At 37.9% G+C, this 20165-nt stretch overlaps 1 long non-coding RNA gene across 3 annotated transcripts in view; it reads left to right on the top strand.

Moving 5' to 3' along the window:
* LOC147918225 (uncharacterized) overlaps positions 1-18925 on the top strand; it is a 45656-nt gene extending 26731 nt beyond the window's left edge. For 2 of the 3 annotated variants that reach the window (XR_015551730.1, XR_015551731.1), the window contains 2 exons: positions 11529-11727; positions 13179-18925. This is a non-coding gene — a long non-coding RNA (uncharacterized LOC147918225). The remainder of the gene's footprint in view (positions 1-11528; positions 11728-13178) is intronic. The other variant, XR_015551729.1, reaches the window with a different exon arrangement.
* The last annotated feature ends 1240 nt before the right edge of the window (positions 18926-20165 follow it).

Below are 20165 nucleotides of genomic sequence, written 5' to 3' on the forward strand. Positions count from 1 at the left end.
AACTGATTGGCAAAAATTTAAAAATATGGCAACACATTTTGTTGGCAAGGTGTGGGGAAACAGGCACTCTCATACATTGCTGGAGAGAATACAAATTGGTGCAATCCTCCTGGACAGAAATTAGGAAATACCCAATAAAACTACACTTGAACTTACCTTTTGCGCCAGTAATACCACTTCTAGGAATCTACACTAAAAACACGCCTCTAACAATACAAAAATGTATATGCAGAGTTATTCATTGTAGCATTGCGTGAAATTGCAATAGATTAGAAACAACCTAAATGTCATACTTTGGAAAGTGGTTGGGTAACCTGTGGTACTTCCATGCGATGGAATACTATGTAGCTGTGAAAAAAGAGGATGATCTCTATTACCTGATGTGGAGTGATTTCCGAGATATAGTGCTAAGTGCACAAAGCAAAGTGAAAAAGGGTCTCTATACTACGCTACCTGTCATGTAGAAGAGAAGGAACAGAAGAACACAGACATTTCTGTTCATTTATGCAAAAGAAATACTGAAAGATAAACCAGTAACTATAGGGTGTAGATGGAAAGAGAGAGATAGAAGAGAAGAATAGAAAAGAGGAGGAGGGATGAGGAGGGAGCAGCGCTTCTCTGGGTGCGTCTTTTGCATCGATCTCACACCTAGAACCATAGTAATGTTACACATATCCAGAAAATAAACAACTCAGACCAACCAGTTGTGAGGGGAACTGAAAATGGAATAAAAACATAACAAATTGAGTTACCTGCATCATAAATGAGAAACATTATCACACTGAAGGGGGTGAGGAAGAAATGTATGTTATGTTATACTTCAATAAATAAAAGTTTCTTTTAAAAGGAAGAAAGGTGACCCAGGGTCAGATGCATCTTATTACTATTTGGTAGTGTCTGCTGTTTACTAGGTAAGGATGTTCCAGTCCAATTAATGTTCTGCATTCCTCATAAATGCTGCTCTGAATGGGTGTGAATACAGAGGGACATTGAATGAGATTATATCAGAGTAAAGCTAAGGAATTCTTATTTTTAGCACATATTTTTATTTCTATTGCATGTTATTTTGACAGAAGGAAGAAAATGAGCAAATTTGGATTAGTTCTCCCACTTCATCAGTTTCTGAAGGCCCCTCCTCTTACTCTGTGGCACTTCATCCAAGCTAGGCTCCATCCTGGGCAAATGGGAAAGCAGATTGTACCCCCTGTGACTCTATACAGTTGGTGGCTGTTCTATTGCTCTATGGAATGAGGAGACATTCTAACAATAACCATAAAATAAAAAGATTGGTAATTGTAAATAAAGGTATTGATATTTCACAGTGCACTAGAAATTGAATTCATTAATTCTCATAATGCTTTTAAGGTAAGCGGCCAGTATTACCTACGATACTTTCATATGGAGACAAAGGGACAGAAATATTAGCAAATCAGCCTAGGCCACATGAAAGACTAAAATGCTTTCTATCAGCAACCTCACTCCTCCCCAAACAACACCTTCCATCTCCCTGTGCGCACATCCTTCTCGCTGGCCGCACTCTCACACCCCAAGTCTTCACTTCAGCTTCCCTTACGCCAGGAACAACCTCCCTCTTCCTGATTATTACACCACAACTCCCTGTCACTGCACCATCTCCCCAGCCCACCATGCCCCAGAACTCACAGTTCAAATCCCACCTCCTTTACACAGCTCCACAGTCCTGACCGATTTTCCCCCATGACACATTATTTAAAATATTGGGTTGCAAATTGATTTGTTTACCTTCTGAGAATCTTCATGTTATGTTGACACTCGTAACTTTCCTTCCCAACCATACTCCTCCCTGTGGCAGTTTCTATGGGCAGAAAACTGTTTGGAATTTAAAAAATATAAATTTTAGCTGAATAGGCAGTTGCCTTAAAAGCCACACTCAATTGAACAAACCAATCATTTATTTCTGCTCTTATTTAAACAATGGCATGTCTGATAAAGACTGAGTGTTATATTTGGATCTAAGTTTTTTGGAGGGTGACAGCACATATTCAGGCTGTGGGGCATACAGATTGAAGTTTTGCCAGTCTAGGGTTCCCATAATTTCTGCCAAGCACCAGTTCAGAGCTTCCAGACAAGTGGGGCTTAATCTCCAGCCAATTCTGAAGATTTAGCTTCAGGGCCAGCTGCTGCTCCAATCTCCCCACTGACAGCTCCTGGGATCCCAGGACAGGGGAGAGGGAGAGGAGCCAGAAAGACAGCAATTCCTCCTCTCTCATCACAGGCTTGCCCTGCCAGCACTACCTGTCTTCCACCACCTGCTTCAGTGACGCTGCCTTAGAAAAAGCTGGAAGGCATTTTCTCTAGCTCCTCCTTTGAGTTTTATACTTTAACATCACTATGCCAGTTGATTTGAGCATCAATTCACATTCTGCATGAAAGCAAACAGCAGGAGAGGGAAGAAATTGAATTAGGGCTGCTCTGGACTCTGTCAGAGAGTAGAATTTTGAAAACACCCAACAGTTACAAATTCGGTTTTGCTCAAATCAAAACTCAAAATTTCTTTTTGTGTAGTGTCTGTGTCACTTTATTTTGTTATTTATTTGGTTATTTAAGTAATTTAAAAATTCATTCCCATTGTAAAATATTCAAATGGAAGCATACAGAGCAAAACATAAAATTCATCCTTTATCTGCTACTCTACTCTTTATCTGCTATCCTAGCCCAATTTCCACTCCTTTCCCAGAAGCAAAAGCATACTTTTGGTGTATACTCTTGCAATTCTCTCTCTCTCTCTCTCTAAAAATATATATTGGTATGTACCCACATCAATTTCTCTTTCTTCTTTATACATTAATGGAATCATGCTATACACTTATACACTGTGACTCTTTTTTCACTTAACAACGTTTTGAAAATCTTTCATAGGTCTACCTCATTCTTATTAATGACTGTATACTCTTCCATAGCCTGAGTTACTACAATAATTTTCCTATTTTGCATTTAGAGTATTCCCAACTATTATGGCTCAGTTGTGTCTCCTCAAAATTCCCATGTTGAAGTCCTAACCCCCAATACCTTAGAATGTGACTATATTTGGAGATAGGTCTTTAAAGAGATAATTAAGGTTAAATAAGGTCATTAGGGTGGGTTCCAACCCAATATGATTGATGTCCTTTTAAGAAGAGGAGATTGGACACACACACACAGAGGATAGACCACATAATGACACGGAAAGAAGATGGTCATCTACAAGGGGAGAGGTCTTGGAAGAAACCAATCTTGCCAAACAACACCTTGATCTTGGACTTATAACCTCCAGAACTGTGAGGAAATAAATCACCCAGTCTGTTGTACTTCATTATGGCGCATGAGCAAACTAATACACCAACTTTTTGCAGTTACATAAACCACTCTGGTGAACACTCATCTTTGTGCATGTGTGACTATTTCTCTAGGCTAGACTACTAGAAGGGTACTCCCAAGTTAAAGCATATAATGAATTTTTAATTTTGACAGATATTGCCACATTGCCTTCCAAAAAGTCTTCCTCAGTATTATTTTCTTCATATTTGCCAATTCTTGATGTATAAATCCTTTCAATTTTTACCAATGATGGATAGAATTTGATATTTCATTGTTTTACTTGACTACTAAAGAGGCTCAGAGTTCCTATTTATTGACCATTTATAGTACTTCTGGTGTGAATTAACTGTTTCCTGTGTTCATTATTCTGATGGCTTCTTGATCATTTCTTAGTAGTTAGTAGGCTTGCTTTATAAATTTTGAATATTAATCTTTTGTCTACTACATATTATATAAATATTTCCTCCCAGATTGTGGCATAATTTTTTGTTTTATTTATGCTATCACACAGAAGTTTTCTATTTTGTTTCATTTTATAAGGATCTGAGTTTTGTATCTTGTTTATTAAGGCCTTTCCTCTCTTAAAATTATAGTGAAAAATATTTCCTGTATTTTCTTCTGGTAGTTCTTTGGGTTTGTTTTCAATATTTAACATTTTAAGCCATCTGGAATCTATTTAAGTTCATGCTGTCAAGTGAGAGTTTAGCTTTACTATTTTCCAAATGGCAAGTCAATTATCTCAACAGCATTTATTCAATAATTTCTCTATTCATTTGAAACACTATAATTTTAAAAATTCCTATGTACACATACATGCTTTCTATTCTGATCCACTGATCTAGTTCTAAACAAATACTCATTGATTTAATTACTACATCTTCATGGTACGTTGACAGCCAATAGGAAAGTATTCTCCTTTTTATTCTAATTTTTCAAAAATTGCTTATCAATTCCTTCATGTTTTCTCTTTCAAATTTTTAGAATCTTCCTACTATGCCTTACAAAAATATCCTGATCGGACTTTCATTGGAATTGCACTGAATTTTTTTATTAATTTGGGGACAGAATTGTCATTTTTACAATTGACTTTTCCTATGCAAGAACATGGTGCGTTTTTGTTTGTTTAACGTCTTTCAGTAAAATTTTATAGTTTTCTTTTTTAAAGTCTTGCACATTTTTGGTCTCGGTGTTTATTTTGTGTTTTAAGTTGGTTTTTTTTTTTTTTTTAAAGATTTTATTTATTTATTTTTTCCCCCCAAAGTCCCAGTAGATAGTTGTATGTCATAGCTGCACATCCATCTAGTTGTGTATATGGGACGCGGCCTCAGCATGGCCGGAGAAGCGGTGCGCGCCTGGGATCCGAGCCCGGGATCCGAACCCAGGCCGCCAGCAGCGGAGCATGTGCACTTAACCACTAAGCCACAGGGCCGGCCCTAAGTTGGTATTTTGAATGGGATCTTTTCTCCCCCAGGGCAACAGTGCAGAAAAGCGCAATTGATTTTTATATGTTGGTCATTATCTGGCCACTTTATTGATCTTATTTGATTTACTTGCATTTTTAAGTAGATATTTGTGTTAGTTTGCTAGGTCTGTGATAACAGTTACCACAGACTGGGTGGCTTAAACAGCAGAGATTTATGCTCTTACAGTTCTGGAGGCTCGAAGTCTGAGATCGAGGTGTCAGCAGGCTTGGTCCCTTTGGAGACCTCGCTTCCCTGCTTGCAGATAGCCACCTTCTCACCGTGTGCTCTCGGGGTCACCCCTGTGTCTGCACATGCTGCTGGTACCTCTGTGTGCCCACATTTCCTGTTCTTATAAGGACGCCAGTCATACTGAACTAGGGCCCACCCTAAAAACCTCATTTTAACTTACTTCTTTAAAGACCTTATCTCTAAATACAATCACATGCTGAGGGTTAGGGCTTCAATACATAAATTTGGGGGGACACCATTCAGCCCATAATAACAATCATATCTGTAAATAGCACTAGTTTTGTTTCTTCCTCTTATTCCATTTATACTTCTAATCTCTTTGTTTTGTGCTATTACATTGGCAAACTCTCTAATATAGTGTTGAGTTATATGGTAATAACGGACATCTTTTTCTTTCTTCCAATTTTAAAAGGAATACTTCTAATGTTGCGCTATTCAGTATGATGCTTGCTCTTGTTTTCCAATAGCTAATCTTTATTTATTTTTATTTATTTATTTTTTTTTGTGAGGAGATCAGCCCTGTGCTAACATCCGCCAATCCTCCTCTTTTTTTGCTGAGGAAGACGGCCCTGGGCTAACATCTGTGCCCATCTTCCTCCACTTTATATGGGAGGCCACCACAGCATGGCTTGCCAAGCAGTGCGTCGGTGCTCGCCCGGGATCCGAACCAGCGAAGCCCAGGCCGCCACAGCAGAGCGCGCGCACTTAACCGCTTGCGCCACCGGGCCAGCCCCAATAGCTAATCTTTATTAGGTTGAGCAACTTCCTTCTCTTCATAGTTTACATCTTCCACACATTTCTTCTTCCACTTCATAGTTTGGTGGATTTTTGTTTGTTTGGTTGATGTTGTTTCTTTTGTTGTTGTTTATTTTGCTTTGTAGATCTGGAATTTGGTCCCAGTTTCTCAGGGTCTGACTTTTTTCCCACTGCTCTGCTCTGACTTCAGTTAAGCTTTAAAAAATGTTCACACATCAATAGGAGGTCTGTGGAAGAGAGATTTGGAGTGACATTAAGGTCTCTTTTCAATCCCACTATTTTTTCAGTTTTGTCCTCAACAAATGATTACATTTGTGAATGACAAGGAATTTATTCCAAAAAATATTTTATAAACACAATATTTTATACAACCTGAAAGGTAGATAATAGCACTGCAAATAGTGAAGATTCAGATCTCAAATATTCTTTAAACCATGGAATAGAAAGTATTCCTTTATACTCTCCTTGCCTCAACCTTCACCATGCACCCCATTCACTCTTTGTCTTTTGGCTTCTCTACAAAGCACATAAAAAGTCCTACATTTAAGTTAAGATCACCTTTATGTCTAAAAAGTGGGAAAGCCCAAGGAGAAAACCATGCTGTTCAACACTTCATCAGTCATCATTGAGGACCCACTGACAACACTTAAGAGCTTCCACTCACTGAGTGCCTCCCAGTTCGTGTTGTTTAGTGCCAGGGAACAAACAATGAGTAAGACACAAAAGGCTTTTAGTCCAGTTTTTTAATCAATCTACTAATGCAGGTTTGTTATATTTTTCTTCAAATTCTGTTTAATTTGGCAGCAGTGCTTGGGTAAGGCCAGATAGCACTTAATTGCAAATAATTCTGGAGCTTCTTGGCAATGCAGAACTAATTGAAATGAGAGAAAAGCAAGTATACTTATATGATGAAAAATATTAGGACCCAGGGGGCATTTAGAAGATGGAAAAAAGCAGTAGGTTGATTTTGAACCATTTTCAATTTCCATACCAGTCATTACCCACATTAGTGGATTTATTATGTTCTTTTTCTTTCCCTAATAAGAGCTTTGTAAAATTCAGCATATCATCAGGCAACCTAATAATTATTGTATTTAGGGGCAAATGTTAGATCCTAGACAGAGACCATTTATTATGTTCCATTCCCTAAAGTTTGACTGAATGGTCATTTTTCTGCTTCCTCATTAATAATTATAATAAGTAAACTGCAAGAAAGAAGAGGAAAGAACTCAGCAAATCAAAACTTAGAAAACTGGAAAGGTCAGAGCAATAAAGTGTCCTGCCATTACTCACAGACTGTGTGAGATATTAGAGTTATGATTCTTAATTTTCATGACCAAAATTCTAAAGGGAGCGAAAATGGCACCAAATGAATCCATTCAATTAATGTGGACGCCCAGATGGAAAGAGAGCAAAATAAATAATTCTCTGAATCTGCCTTTTATCAACTCAAGTCCAAAACTGTAGGCCTCCCTGGAGCCTAGGAATCACAAAACAAAAGCTTGATGTGACCAGTAATTTAAGTGTTTGCTAACCTTTTGTCCTTTAAACTCTGTGGAGCAACCAGAAAAACATTATGTGATGAAGCTGCACTGGTTGAAAGCGCGCTGGGTAACGGCATCAATCTTCCAATAGTTCCCATCCAGGATTTGAGACAGAAACAACTCCACCCCGAAGATTTTTTTTAGAAAGCTCTTTTGTTTCTTTGGATTGCGCTCAGATTTTCTTGCTGATTTTCCAAAAGCACATTATTCATTTACTAAGCACACCCCTTGCTTCATCACAAAAGATGTTATAGATACCTAAACTCTAACGCAATACAATTACACGTCAAGGAAATATCTTTGAGCTCCCAAATAATTTTTTGGTTACCCATTGTTTGGCTTTCGGTTTGAAAATGCCTTCTGCACAGACAAACATAAAAGTCTGCTCTGGAAGATTTTGCATTTTATTTTTTTCCTGCCTTTCTGTTTTTGTATCCAAACGTGAAACCAATAGCTTTGTTCCCATTATGGTTTTCCTTCCTCCTCCTAAAATCTGGGCATTTTGAGTGGGTGTTTAAAGACACCTTCTTCAAGTATTCCCTAAGGCTAAAGCAACAAGAACACACTCTCTGTTTTTGAAAAGTTAGAACAGTTGGAAACTTTTGAACAACCACTTAGTGCCAACACTGCCCTTGATCTTCTTTTTACAGGACATGGGGTTTACACTTTGTGAGCCAGATTCCATCCCAGCGGACCTCTGCTGGAGAACACAGGAAGAAATCTCCTCTCGTGTCCACAGGGAGTATTTTCTGGCCAGAATGCATAAACCATTGAGAATATCTCCCATGGAGTCGGCTGAGAGGAAGATAATCCATTACCCTGCAGGCATTTGGCTAGAGTAGGAAGGACTGGGGAGCCCCGCCTTCATTGATACTAATGGGAGTTACATTTGAAAATCTCTCCAAAGCCAGATCCTGGAATACAGTTCTTTCTCCCTACAGGTTTTGCATTTCTCAGAAAGCAACAGAAAGAGAGATAGAGAACCAGAATGTAAATCATGACCTTTAAGAAAATATATACATCAAAAGAGTGGATAAATATATTCTATTTGCACAGCCTCCCTGAAGCGTTGCATTAGCTAGATCAAGACAAACCCATGTGCCCCAGTTTCGTAAAGCCTTCCCACATTGGCCAAATAAATCAGCCTCTCCAAGTAACCCTCAACTTTAACACTTCAAAGTGAAGCACAGAATTACTTTTATTACTACCACAGTATTTGACAGCAATCCAGAGAAAGCCAGTGAAAACCAGGACCAGAGAGAGTTAATGCTTTTATAGAAACAAAATGCTGTTCGCTAATGCTGAGCATGAGCACATCATTAAGGGAAAGACGGGAGTGAGGCTTTCTTAAGAGCTGACATTAAAAATTGAAATCCATTCTGTAAAAGACCAGCCTTGTGTATTTTTTTAAAGCCCAAAGCCATAGCAGCTAAAGGATAATAAAAATCATATTTAAGAACATTATGGTGGTTAAACTGTTCCCAAGAACACTCGATCCAGGATTTGGTATATATCTATGTAAAAACTCTACCCAAAGCTAGTGGAACTTTTCAAATTTCAGACCAGGGAAAACCAACAGTCTGATAGAAAAATCAGCAAGTAATCTGAAAGCATGCTGTTCACAGAAAATGAAATATAACTAGAATACAAATATTTAGAAGATACTTGACCATAATCGTAATCAAAGAAAATCAAATCAGAAAAAAAGAACTTTTTCACCTATGGGATAAGCAATGATGAACTAGTTTGGTGACACACGAGTTAAAGATGTAGGGAAATGACATGTTTATTCTCTGTGGATGGAAGTGTGAGATGGCTGTGTATTTGGAGATATTTTGAGTATAAATAGGCTCACTCACTTTGGCAATATTTATCAGAATAAAAAATGTGTATATCCTTTGCTCCAGCAATTCTACTTCTAGGGGTTTACAAATGGATGTAATCGCAGTCACATAAAAAGACAAGGATGTTCACAGCAGCTAGTGGTTAATACCAGAAAACAATCTAAACGTTTAGGGCTGGCTACATTAAATGTGGCACATCCATTAGTGGACTGCTTGGGGCATTGCTAGATATAACGAGGCAGATCAACAAATAAGTACTCACTTGGAAAGACCTTCAAAGTATAGTGTTAATTTTTTTTAATGTGATAATATTCTCCCTTTTGTGTAAAAAAAAAGAAAAAAGAAACATATATTCAAATGTTTATATGTTTGCATATACATAGAAAAATTCTAAGAGGATATATAAGAAATCATTAATAATGGTTGCCCCAGAGAATGTGGGTTTGATTGTAGGCCGTTTTGTAAAGTTTGAAATATTTTATCATATCATATCATATATACATATATGTAGACATATACATATATTCAAGAACAAGTGCACAGATGGCCAGGCGGATGTGAAGGTAGAATTGTGAACATTACCTTGGTTCTCTTATTTGAGTGGCTAGAAAACAATAAGAGACCCCCCGATGGACAGCTTAGACATGGAGGGTGTGTTGTCCTCTAAAAGGCCACCAGAGAACAAGTCAATCATGCATATACTGTACGGGAAAGTCTTTCACAGGAGGTATTGTTCTAGACCTTACCTTTTTTTTAAACTATAGTCACCATGTTGTACATTACATCCTCAAAAGTGTGTACTTTTGACCACTTGCACCCACTTTGCCCACCCCCCACCCCCCGCCTCTGGCAACCACCAATCTGTTCTCTGTATCTATGGGTATAGGTTTTTTAAGGTTCCACATATAAGTGAGATCACACAGTATTTATCTTTCTCTGTCTGACCTCACTTTTAACTGATGCCCTGGGCGTACAGAAATGATTTCCATGTTCAGAACTCTGTTTAAAGTAGTAAGTATATCAATTCAAACGAAGTAAATGTTTTACTAGCTTTTGTTTTTCAATGAAAGTATTCATTTCAACAAATATTTTTACCAAAGAAATGCTTGCTTTGCAGGCAGTGTTTCCATGAGCTTCAACAAATATTTGCAAATGCTTGCTGCCTTTAATGAATTTATCAAGCTCTATGAATGCCTACTACGTGTCTAACTTGGAAGTATATGGCATGAGTGTTAAAAGAGTAAGAGGAATTGACAACTAATAGACAGTGGTCTTGCAGATTTTCATTTTTAAATAAGCATTTGATGAAACACTGGATTATCATCTTCCATTGAAAATCTGTTGTCAATGTTATATCAAGAAATGACTCATTCATCCAAATGTCAATCACTGGCAACCTTGGCCACCTATCCTGCATAACTACATTTGGAAATATTAAAAATGAAATAAAATAAAAGGGCTGAAAACAACAGAGCTATCACAAAGCCATGAAAGAGGCAAGGTGCATCTCATATTTATTCATTAAAGTAATAGAGAAAGGAATGAAAAGTGACAGTGAGGGGAGGCAATACAGGAGCATTAAGAATCTCTTTGGGCTTCTAGAGATCCTTGATTTCGCGAAAAGGCTCCCAGCAGGATGGGAGGGTTATCTGGCTGCAGAGCTGCAACCTCACTGAGGGTCAGGATTGATTCCATGGCTCTCTTTCCTTCCTTACCAATCAAGCTTTGAGTTTTCAAATTGGAGAAGGATTATTCTTCCATTGTGGATACAAGTAGAGTAGCTATATGTCCAGGTTTACCAAGGATGGTCCTGGTTCACTCTTGTAGTTTCTAATGTCATACCATCCCCTTTCACTCCCCAAAGTGTGCTGAATCAGATGATAAATTATATGGCCACTCTAATATAAGTGGATTAAAGTGCAGAGTGAGGAGACAGGGCTCCTTGGATTATAACTGCTATACTGAAAGCACTTTTTGACCACCTGCTCAAAATACGAAGTAAATGGTGAAATACTAAAAAAAAATTATTGATGGATTTCTCTGCAGATACCACTCTACATGGCTCAGAAAAGAGGAACCCATTGTTCTCTGTTACTTACCTAAAGTATGTTGTTTGTAGCATAGGAACACATTAGGTGAACTTCTAAGATAGTCCCCAATGATCCCCACCTCCTGGTATTTATGCCCTTATATAATCCCCTCCCTTGGGTGCCCTCATAAAATCTCCTCTCCTTGACTGGACCAAGTGACTTGCTTCTGACCAATTGAATATGGGAAATGCGATGGGCATCACTTTGTGATCAGGTTACAAAAGATTATGACTTCCATTTTGCTAGCAGACTTACTGTCTTCCTGGTTTTGATGAAGAAAACTGCATATTGAAGAGGCCTGTGTGGCAAGGGACTAGGCGAAGCCTCCAGGCAACAACCAGTGAGAAATCGAAGTCCTTGATTGGACAACCTCAAGGATCTGAATTCTGCCAACAACTACATAAACAAGCTTGGAAAGGGGACTCTTCCCCAGGCGAGCTTTCAGGTGAGACCCCAGCCCTAGCTGATGCCTTGATTGCAGCCTTGTGAGGAGACCCTGAACCAGAGGACCCAGCTAAGCTGTGCCAGATTCCTGATGCACAAAAAACTGAGATAATAGGTTGTTTTAGGCTGCTAAATTTGGGGGTAATTTGTTACCTATATAGATGACTATTAGATTCAGCGTGATGTTGGAAAAAACACTTAACTCCTCTAATCCTCAGTTTTCTCTTCTGCCTGGTGCATAGTAGGGCTGAATAAATATTTGTGGCCTAAATGAATGTGACACAGAGGTTGGACGAGATAATCTCTAAGATTCCTCCTAATGCAAGAACTCAACAATTTTTGTTTAGAAAGTGACAACTCTTGCTGACAGATTTTAAATATGTGTTATACTCCTTTTCTTTTGATGCTACATTTTTGGGGTTATTTTTGAATTGCCTTAAATTTTGGTTTGTTTTTAAAAGAACTCCAAGACAGAGGCCTCTTGTTTGAAATTTTTCCTCACCAACTTTTCTGGTTTTAAAAACACTCTGACCGTGGGTGTCTGCGCAGCCTGGCTGAGGATCGCTGCGTACCCTAATGCCACCTTTGATGTAAATGGTCATTGCCCTGCAACCTGCGACTAGATACGTGTGTATTTTATGATCATTGTCTCACCTGGCTCCAGAGCAACACCTGCCTCTCATTTAAGATGCAATGTGACTGCATCCTGGCTAGAGTGTTGGACGCATTTCATTTCATCTTCCTCTGAATTCACTGTTGGAACCTTTTTATAAATCTTACAGGTCATTTCCAAGAATCTCCGGTACTAAAATACCACAGGCCTGTGCTAACCTTGCTTTCCTGAGGATTAAATTTTGCTTCATTGTGGGTAAAAATGGTGTTTTACAGGCTGGAACCAATGTCTTTGAAATCATTCCTATGGTGGAGTCCAAAAAACTGTTTGGAGGCAGCACTTTAAAATCTCTATCAAAATTTCTTTTAACATTTAAAACAATTTCATTTTATAGGGAGTCATTTAAACAGTGAAAGAGATATTCTGCCATCCCAGTGCCATCTTGTGCACGTTCCCATACACAAGTTCCATGCACACAGCTCCAAATAGTTAAATAGAGAAAAAAAAAAACAATTATGCAGTTGTCGCAAAGTACCCAAGTTCAGCAGTGCGAAGATAGAATATTCAGACTTGGGATTTAATTTCTTTTATTTATATCTAGATATTCTGGCTTTATGTGATGATTAATTGACATAGATTATTCTTAGGAGGGTATTCTACAAAAAGGACTAATCTTGGTTTAAATAAGCAAACAAAACACTACAGAGAAATGTCTCCCTTCTCAGGTAGAATAGTAGGAAAACGATATGAAATTTGTGCACATGAAAGAGGATACAGGTCATAACTTCATTTTTTTCTAGAGTCATTGATGTCTCCTTATTATCTTTTATCTTTTTCAGAGAACTTAAAGGATTCCTCTTACCCCCCCTGCAGGATCTTTCTGGTCCTCAAAGTGTGGGTTGATGTGTTAGCTACGTGCTGTTTCTGCAGAAGCCTTGTGAGGTAGCAATTTCAAAGGTCTTATAAACAAGTGTACCTAGTGAGGATGCATTAACTCTCCCATCCTAACCAACAAAAAGAAGCAGAGCAAGTATATTTTGATTATGAACTAACGCTTCACTGCCACAATGCCAGTAGTTTCTGGGCAAAAGTCAACTAAAAGAAATTGTTAGGAAGGAAGGTTATTAATGCCAAGAACTGTGATTTCTGCAAGCTGGTTTTGTTTTGTGACCATTTTTAGTGTGATTTTTAAAATAAGCATGAGTGTGGACGGCATTTCACTGAACCACAGGATTTCAAACTGTAAGGAATCTTAGAGATCAGTTTAATTCCATCACCTCATCGTCTGAATTGAGGAAACCAAGATCATCAGTGGGTGAGTGACTTATACAAGAACATACTTCTAGTGGAAGATTCAAGACTCTGGCTCATAAAGGAGGCTATTAAACGGGTGAATAAATGGCATCAAATGATTTATAAAGAATTCATGAGGATCTGAGGTTGAAAGATTGCTGAAGCATGAAACCTCTAAGTTTATAATTTTTATTACTATTATTTAAAAATATATTTTTGGAGAAGCACATTAGAAAGATGTAGTATACACGATGTTGGAAGGAGAGGTTCTGGTTAGCAATAGAGGAAATCTCTCAATACTTCACTAACATCTATCCTACTTAACAGATGATATGAAATCTCACAGCATAAAAACTAAAATTAAGAGTCAATTTATTGTCATAACCAGGGACAGAAAACGCGAGACCACTAAAGCCCAGAGACTTTGCTAGCAACACAGAAGCAACCTGCAAATACTAAAAAAAAGATAGAAATAGGCTTTATTGCCTCCCTTGTGGTCTGACTTCTGGCTCAGAGACTATGAGACTAGCTGACACACCAGAAAACTAAAATTACAATAGCAAAAATAAAGTTAACAGTAAGATGGTCAAGAGGAAAAATGATTCTTTAGGACAAGTCACTGAGGTGGAGAAATCTCTTGAAGGATCAGGAGAAAGGACAACATGATGAAGCCAATGAGAAGTGATAGAAATGTATATATGTGTACACCAAAAACACGATTAGACCTATAAAGCACAGGGATTCCAACCTATAAAGGGCAGAAACAGTCAAGGAAAGCTACAACAGACTTGATACCAAAGATATGACTGAAAAGAAGTTAATACTTGTAAATGTATCTATTTTAACAGTTAAAATTATTTAATTTTTAGGTGATTTAAAAATAAGATAAAACAAAGAAAAGAAAGGAAATATGAAATAAATCAAAACAGAAAACAAAAAAATGGACCAAACATATCAACTATAACAATAACTATAAATGGGTTAGTGAAACCCCTTTTTCAAGAGACAATTATTTTCAGAGTGAGTTTAGAAAACCTAAATCCAGTTACATGCTGCTAATAAGGGATATGCCTAAACCAAAGTTAAAGGTAAATTGTAGGCAATTAAGAGAGTGTGGTAATTGTAGGCAATTAAGAGAGTGTGGTAACAGCACATAGATAAACAAACAGACCAGGGAACAGAACAGAGAATCCAGAAACACACTTATATAGTTGCTTGATTCATGACGAAGGCAACACTACAGTGCAGTGGGGAAAGCATAGACTTTTCAACAAATGGTGCTGGGTTAATTGGATAACCATACGGGTGGAAAAAATCTCATCTGCTACCTCACACCATACACAAAAATAATTCCAGGAAAATGATAAATGCAAGTGTGAAATATAAAACAATAAAGTGCTATGAAAAAAAAAAACCTTAGGAGAATATCTTCACGACCTGGGGGTGGGCAAAGATTTCTTAAACATGTTGCAAAAAACACTAACCATAAAGGGGAAAAACATAACTGTATCCATTAAAATTAAAAACATCTGTTCCTTAGAAGACACCATCATGAGAGTGCAAAGGGAAATCACAGAGAAGATATTTGCAATATGCATATTCTCAAAAGACTTATGTGGAGAACATATAAAGAGTTTCTACAAATTAAAATGGAAAAGACAGACAACCCAATAGAAAAATGGGCAAAAGCCTCAAACAGGCACTTCACATAGAGGATATTCAACTGTATATAAGCATGTAAAAAGGTGTTTAATATCATTAGATATCACAGAAACTCAAGTGGAAACCATAATGAGATACCACTTCACATCCACTAGAATGACTAGAAGGAAAAAGACTGACAAGACTAAGTGCTGTGGAGCAACTCAAGCTCCAATCCACCACTCTGGGGAGAGAAATTGATACAACTGCTTTAGAAAACTATTTGGCTGAACATCAGCATATCCAATTACCCAGCATTCCAATCTAGTTTTACATCAAACTGAAATGTATATATATGTGCACCAAAGACAGGTATAAGAATGTTCAGAGCAGCACTATGCAATTGGCAAAAACTGGAAACTATCCAGATGTACATTACCATAAAATGGATAAATCGTGGTATATTCATAGAATGGACTTCTATGCGGCGATGAGAATGAATGAGCTGTCTCTACATACAAGCACATGGATGAGTATCTAAGCATAATGATGAATGAAAGAAGTCAAACACAAAACAGTACAAGCTGTATTGTTTCATTGATAAAAGGGACAAAAACAGGGAAGACTAATCTTTGGTGTTAGAAGTCAGATTAATCTTTGGTTGAGGTTGTGACAGGGAGGGGGCTTGAGGGAACCATCTGGGATGCTGCTGATGTTCCATTTCTTGATCTGGGAGCTGGTTACCCTGGGGCGTTCACAGTGGAAAATTCATCAAGTTATACATTCTCATTTCTGTATGTACATTATACTTCAATATAAATTTTTAAAGCAAATTATAGGCAATTTTTTCAAACAAATACAAACTAAAAGTAAGCAAGGTAGCAACCATAATATCAGAAAAGGCGATTTCATGGCATGAAGTATTGCGTGAATCAAAGAATGCCATTTTATGTTGACAACGGATCAATCAACCACAAAGGTAATCAGTTGCAAACCTCTATGCCTCAAATGAACTAGCATCAAGTTATATTAAGCAAAATCTTGAAAGAGAAAACACTTGCCAGAAAATATTGTTAGGGTATATGTTGAGCATATACCATGTCGATGCCCATTTATAAACACGTGCATAATAATGGATGACATCAAGGACAGTCTGCAACTTGAACTTACTCTCGCTAAGGCTAGTTGCATGAGTGCCACCTCCTTGGTCAGAAAACCTGTACCTAATATGGCCTTGTTCCTCATGAAGACCAACCAGCTACTAACGGCAGGTTCAGCACACGGACCTCCTCTAGAGGAGGAGTGACAATTTGTCCTCACTGTGGAAAGTACATTTGGGAGGGGAGGTGACACAGCAGAGATGAGGCTGCATCAGATGGGCCAAAGTGGGATGAGAAGGTTTCTGGGCTACCAGCAGCGTTGATTCATCCCCAAGGCCATCACTGGTCTTGGTCCTTGTGTGCCCGCTTTGTAAAGTTTGTTGCCTTTAGAGCTTGATCATCCACTCATGACCAAAAATAACTAGATGGGACACTGGTCCCAAAGAGAATCTCTGGTCTTTGAATTGGCCCGTCTATTACCTAGTGTATAAAACTTGACGGACTCAGCACTGCTTTCCTGTCTTATGTATAGGAAAACTGCGGAAGCAAAGAATGTCAGTGCCTACTATTTTATGGGCATTTGGCCTAATTTTCTTGTGCTGTCTGGGAAAGGAAATCTGGAGGGTTCCACCTACACCAACTCACAACTTTGTTTATTTTCCTTTCAAGTCTCCTTCTCAGGCCAAGACATTGGCGAGATGAATAGTCCATTGATCGCCCTGGGTTAGGACACCACGGTCATTGTGCAATGTGTTTTCTGTGTGTGAATCTGGATGCTAAATGAACACTTAAAGCAGGGGAAGGAGTGGGAGAATGACACAGACAGCCAGTGGGAATGAATGGGTTCGTTTCAAGACTGATTTAAAAGACGATGGGGTCATAGTAGACCTTAACCTGAATATCGGTGTGCAATGGCTGTAAGAAAATAAACAATTCTAGAAGAAAATACGTGGAAGATAACACCAGGATGCATTAAATAAAGTTGACATAATTTAATCAGTTAGGGTTCACTTGTGCTCTCCACAGCCAAAGGAGAATTTGTAAATACAGTGAAGAGTCAGAGGAGATGCTAAATGATGTTGCCCGGTGAAATGGAACCATTGTTATAAAAAATGAATAATGACACCTGTCTGCCCAGCTGCCATTCTAAGAGAATAAAAATAAATGCAAACACCTTAAGTGTGGAGGGGGCACAGTTGTATTATTAATCACTTACCCATGAATATGTAAGAGTGTCATAGAGCCATTCCATTGAGCAATCTGACCAAGAAGCAATGGAGAAAAGTTAAGGCTCCATAAGGAGAAGGTGGGTTTGAGTTCGAGATCCGGCAGACAGAAAAGGGAGACCACCAAAAATGGACAATGAAAACTTCTGGGGGGGTCAAAGACTGGCTAACAGTAGCTGTCTTCCCTCAAGCCCAGGACGAAGGAGCGTTCCAGCACTTGTGTGCCATCATCTTCCTCTGCAATGGATGAACAACATCTTGAGTTTATCTAGAAGCCAGTTAAGCGGGGACAATTTTTTCTTGTCTTTATAGCCCAGAAGCTGTTGTTTCTCCTCAACTACTGATGAGTTTTTGTCTTACGGACCTGTGACTCCTGGAACTAACCATGTTTCTTCTTTGCTTCAATTGCTAGCAAATTCCAAACCAAACTTATGATTCACCCTTACCAGAAGTTTCACACAACTTCATTTTCATTGGTGCACTTTGTGGACTCGTCTCCTGTCTGGTTCCATGTTATGTCTCTATCCCTTTCTCCCTTCTCCTTCTCCCTCGCACCTCTTTTTATTTTATGTTATTTTGTATTCTATATAGATTCCAAAAACCACCTTAAGTATTTTGACACAAAGGCCTGGTATAAACAAATGGCACCAAGTGACTTTTAATAATCCTGGCCTATGAAATATTATTTGCCTTGTGTCAGCTTTGTAAAGAAGGACATTTTTTAACAAGATCAACAAATACAGAAATAGCCAAAATGGAACTTGGAAGAAGGATTCCAAATTTCTTGCTCTAACTGCTGCTTCACACTCCTCAGCAGGTATGAAAATATTTTAGATCTGCTCAAGTAAACTCCTCCATTTCATCTGAAGGAGCAAGGAAAATACCAGGGAATTAATACAAATTCTACCAAAACTAATATATAAAGCTGTATATTTTAAAGTTCTAAATAATAAAAAAATTACAACATTTCCCTAACCTGTTTATCATATTTTTAGGCATGTTATGTTTCAGGTGGGAGTATGTTTGATTCTTTTTAAAAATCTGTTTATTTTATTTACGATTGTTTTATTATGAAAGAAATACAAGCTCCTGTTACTACATGAATGAATGCTAAAGTAAACAAAAGCCTTCCTTCTCTTGCCCTCCTCATCTTAATCCCCAGAGGTTTCGATTATTAACAATTTTGTATCTATCCTTCTGGAATTTCCTATGTGTATGCACACACACAAATGTATGTGTACCTGCATAGATATGGTATGTATATCACAAAAGGAAGCTTTCCATTGTAAATGGATCAACTGAATATACCACAGCTTGTTTACCTTTCTGGTGATTTGTTTTACTTTTTTAAAGTTTTCTTCCATTTTATTTAACAGCTAAAATGGGAAAACAGTCAGCGGCCGTGATTAACATTCATCATTTTTAGGCATTACACGCTGAATCCTAACACCACAGGGAATCTGAATTCACTTACTGATCATCTCTTTCATCTACAGCAGAAATTCAATGAGAACAAAGATGGTCGTACTTCACTGGTCACATACCAGAGGCTTCAGGTTCCCTGGAAGGGACTCTGCACTCCTCAACAGGCACCCTAATGCTGGCGTTCACGACTGCCTTCAATTTCAGTGTTAAATTCGTAAATTCCCATAATGGCCACCAGAGGGCATCAACCACCCAGCGCATTCAAAGCTATTGAGCCCCTAGTACAGCAGGCAGATGCTTAGCTCCTGGCTTGAAGATCTGTTTCTTCTCGCTTTGGCCACTTTGGTTTTAAATATCCCATTATAATGTTTTAAAGAAACGTGATTGAACCCACTCTCCAGTTATTGACTGCAACAATGCAGGTAAATTTCCTTACACAGTGCCTTGCTAAATAAACATTTAATAAGTTATTGTAATTGTCGTTCATATCCCATTGAAAAAAAATAGAAAACCATCCCTTGCTGTGATTATTCTCCCTAACAAATACATCCTTGCTCAGGCTCTTCCATTTAATATCGGTCCAATGCAGGGTTATTATGCCATTTCTAAAAGTGCTTCTGCCTTGAATTACTTCATTAATTCAAGTCTAGATAAGTGAGTCTAGCTAAGTACTTTAAAAACTTTTTTTGATTCTTATTGTTTGTTAAATATGTATTATCTTATATACTTCCCTCCAATAAAATGTACTTTGTGAAATATACACATTATACATAATTTTTCATCAGAGAATTAGGAAGATATGTAGGGAAAAGCACATTTTCTTAGTTACCACCATCACAAAGGCAGAACTGTGAGCGAGATTAAGCTTGTTATCACTCTCAAACGTTATTGAAGCATGTTCTTTCGAGGTACAAATGGATACTTTCACTAACAAGTAGTTCACAAAGGCAGTGGGGGTGGTGGGGGGGGAGCGGTGGGGTTCCACTGAATTTCCTTAAATTTCCATTAATTCTGTATATTTTACAGGTAAATATAGACAGACGTGTTTTTATTTAAACAGAAAATAGACTTTCTAATACTTATTTGCCAATATTTATAATTAAAATTTCAAAGGCAAATGAGCAGTGAAGGGCAGTAAGTC

Source organism: Ceratotherium simum, chromosome 1 (assembly GCF_057802395.1).
Source record: "Ceratotherium simum simum isolate JZ-2026a chromosome 1, ASM5780239v1, whole genome shotgun sequence".
In the NCBI taxonomy this organism is placed as follows: domain Eukaryota; kingdom Metazoa; phylum Chordata; class Mammalia; order Perissodactyla; family Rhinocerotidae; genus Ceratotherium; species Ceratotherium simum.